Here is a 3815-nt window from a genome sequence, read left to right as displayed (position 1 = left end):
TGTTCTCGCTGTTGCCGCTTGATGACGCCGGTAATCCGCCGAAAAAGAGGAAGAAGCAGCAATCGCAGCTGCCGCAGGTGCAACCGGAGCGGAAGGAGAAGTGCCCGCCAGTGTTTGTGAAGGGCGATCCGCCGGATTTACGCCCAACAATTCGCCAGCTGATCGCTAAGGGCTGAAATGTACTTTTCGGCTCTGTAGCGAGGGCGTGAAAGTGATGCCGGCAAACAAGGACCATCATCAATCCGTCGTGGAGTTCCTCGAGGTCCACAAGTATGAGTACTACACTCATGACCACCCCGGCACGAAGCCGCTCAAGGCTTTGCTGCGAGGACTTCACGACATGAAGGAGGAAGAGCTCCAAGCAGAGCTTGAAAGTTGCGGACTGAAGCCAGTGGCCTTGCACAAGATCGCTCGTCACGACAGGGCGAGGAGATATCGTGACCAGCTTCACCTGATCCATCTGGAGCACGGCTCCAATACCTGGAAGGACATGAAGCTGGTTGGCGTTATAAATTACACCGTCGTTGTTAACGCAGAAGCCGTCAAGCTGGCAACCTTGCCCAACACCGAATCTGAAGGGCACTCGTCAGCTGTCAAAGCGCCACGTCAGCTGCCGAAGCGCCGCGTCGACGCTGGTGGAATGACATCGCTCGTTTGACAAGCTGTCATCGGGCTCTTCCGGTCATTCTTCGCCACATTCCAGCTACGTTGAAGCAGCAGTGAGACGTTTACGATTTAAGAAAACAGTGAATTTAGTTAAGAGAATTTTAAAATTAAAATACGGTTCAGAAAATTAGCGTGTAGTGCTCGATCTGATTTTCCACCGATTAAGGATTAGTTCGGTAGGATTATACCGTTGGCGACAGTTGCCAGATTGTAGTCGCAAAGTGAGGTTAGTTGAGTCAGGTCAAAGCTATCCACATAATTTATTATTTTTATCCGCAGTCATAGCGTGAAATCCATCGCCGCAGTCTGTCCAGTCTGTGGTCCAGTAGGTCCTTCCGACAAATCCTGAAAAGAAAAGTGAGAAAATAATATTAAATGAAGATAATATCAGATAATTAATTAACTGAATTTAGGCCACTAGGTAGAGGTTAGTGTGTGGCACAGCAGGTGCGCAAGATATATAGGCCCACCGAATTGTGAGTAATTATTGAATACTTACTGTGAAATATTATACTTACGTTTCGATCTAATTATAGTTGAAGCTCAATACACAAAGCTATCAGAACCGGTTTGTGTTTTTCCTTTGCGCCCTGCCAGCCTCGACAAATCTTCAAAATTCGTGGCAACATGGAAGACAGCGCGACCGATGGCCACGAGGAATACAACTGTGTGGCCTGCCAACGGCCAGATAGTGCGGACAACATGGTCCAGTGCGACCAGTGCGACGTCTGGAAGCATTACGCCTGCGCCGAGGTGAATGAGAGCATCCGGGATCGATCCTTCTTGTGTGGTGATTGCACCGCGCATGCCGCACACCAGAGTGATGACGTCATATCGGTCCGAAGTGAATTCAGCCACACTAGCTCAACATCGGTGTTCTCCGTCTGCCTGAATCAGCTGGTGGAACGACAGCAGATCGAACGCGATCGTGTGGAACTGGAACTCCAGCGGCGCCACTTGGACGAGCAGCAGAAACTGATCGACAGAGTACTGGATGGGGAGGAAACTGCGAGCCATCGTAGTGGCGGCACGAGAGGTGGTGCAATCATCGATGCGACTTCACCTTCGTCGAATATGCGCTTAGTGACACCAACTCCTCCTGGAGCTCTTCTGGCACCGAATGCTCGTCGGTCGATGCCTCCACCCAGTGATACACCGAAAACTACCGCTCCAGTGATGGTGTCAATTCCACTCTCGGCGATCGAGCCAGGTACCGTGGAATTTCTGAAGGCCAAAAGGGATCCGAAAGCTGCCTTCATAGCTCTCAAGGATCGGGTTGAGCAGTGCGAGCATCGCGCCAACCCAACATCTGAAGAGCTGGCAAATCTACGATCTCAAGTAGAAATGTGCCGGAAGCTTTTGGAGAAGTTTCAACACGGCGCAGAAACAAGCCAGCCAGTTCATCGTTCAGCTCCGGTCAACTCGTCGATGGTGCGGCCACCAAAGCCAGCGGCGAACTCGTCGCAAGTGAAGAAGCAGACCGGCACCATCCCGAAGACGAACCGATCGATACAACAGACTCCCGCAGACGACCAGATACAGTGGGATCGTCATTCATCAGATGGAGCAGTTGGTGGAACCGATCCACTTGAGGATCTATGGTCGCTAAGGATGCCGGTAAGACAAACTAGCCGGCCACCGGTAAGTCGAACGATGGAACCCCCAGGTAAGCGTCAAGCCTTGAGTACTACTATGCAACTTACAAACCCATACGATTCAGAACATTGCCCTACGACCAAAACAACTACCAGCGAGCAGCAGCGATTTGTCGCGCGCCCGGTAGAACATAATATGCCTCCTATAAATTCTCTGGAGCAGCAGCGAAATTTATTCGCGCGCTCTCTTGATTTAAATCAGACCAGTTACATTGAACAAAATTTAACCGAAGTGGAAACGCGTCCTCCCTCGCGTGCGGTTAATTCGTCTCAGCCCCCTCGACAATACGAAAGCGTGATACAAAACCAAGTGATTCCCCAACGAGATCCAGTTCGCCCAACACAGCAGCAGTTAGCAGCAAGGCAGTCCCTGGCTAAAGAACTTCCTCGATTCACCGGTGACCCAGCGGAATGGCCGATCTTCATCTCTAACTACCGCTACACAACGGAAGCCTGTGGTTTTACAGATGGAGAAAATATGCTGCGCCTCCAACGGTGCCTGTCTGGACCAGCGCTTGAAACGGTTCGCTGTCGGTTGGTGCTGCCAGCAGCAGTCCCGCAGGTCATCGAGACACTTCGCTTGCGGTTCGGACGACCGGAATTGCTGATCAACGCTCTGCTTCGTAAGGTGCGAGAAATTCCAGCCCCAAAGTCGGATAAGCTGGAAGGACTAATTGACTTCGGAATGGCAGTGCAGGCGTTATGTGACCATATAGAAGCTGCGAACGAACGCGCTCACCTATCAAACCCGTCACTGCTGCAGGAACTCGTCGCTAAACTTCCTGCGGATCAACGAATGATGTGGGCGGGGTATAATCGAGGAGCTTGAGCTTGAGCTTGAGCTTGATTGACTGCTCGTAGTTGCTACTCCATTATGACCAGATCAGCTGTTCTTGCACAGGGAACCAACAGATGTTTGTTTGGGATTAGCACACATCTTCAATGTACAAGTACTGGTGATCTCATTTGTTAGGTCATACTGGCGCCTGCCACGTCAGAAATGATGATGAAATCACTCGCCCACTGCAAGCCGAATATACCTCTGCACTTGCCACGAGTTCATGCGGAATTTGTTGGAATTTCTGGGTTAGGTTGGAGAGGCAGAGGTCCGTCTTGGTTAACGAGCTGCCAATGTGATAGATAGGAGAAGGTAACTGATGGAATTTCTAATTGGATGTAGGAAACGAGCTCTATAGTTCATTTCCAATTCTATCAGATTACTGATAGAATACTCAAGTTGAAGGTATAGGAATAATAATGGAAACGGTATGGAAGTCCATTTCCAGTTCTAGCGATTGCTAGAACATGAGAAATAAAGAGAAAGATACAAAGTAGGAGAATGGAACGGACCTGGGATTGAACCCACGACCTCCTGCGTATGAGGCAGAAGCAGTAGCCATATGACTACCAAGCCCGCTAAGTGGGCGGGGTATAAGCGAGGATTCCAAGAAGTCGATCTCAAAACCTTCGGCGATTATATGGCAGCTGTGGTAC

At 50.2% G+C, this 3815-nt stretch overlaps 1 long non-coding RNA gene across 1 annotated transcript; it reads left to right on the top strand.

The window, feature by feature from the left end:
* The first annotated feature begins 970 nt into the window (after positions 1–970).
* LOC134202213 (uncharacterized) lies at positions 971–1534 on the top strand. Its single transcript, XR_009977172.1, has 3 exons — positions 971–1023; positions 1080–1142; positions 1203–1534. It is a non-coding gene; the product is annotated as an uncharacterized LOC134202213 (long non-coding RNA).
* Positions 1535–3815: the final 2281 nt, after the last annotated feature.

The sequence above is a fragment of the Armigeres subalbatus genome, unplaced genomic scaffold, assembly GCF_024139115.2.
Source record: "Armigeres subalbatus isolate Guangzhou_Male unplaced genomic scaffold, GZ_Asu_2 Contig1089, whole genome shotgun sequence".
Taxonomy (NCBI): domain Eukaryota; kingdom Metazoa; phylum Arthropoda; class Insecta; order Diptera; family Culicidae; genus Armigeres; species Armigeres subalbatus.
This window is presented reverse-complemented; position numbering and strand designations above follow the sequence as displayed.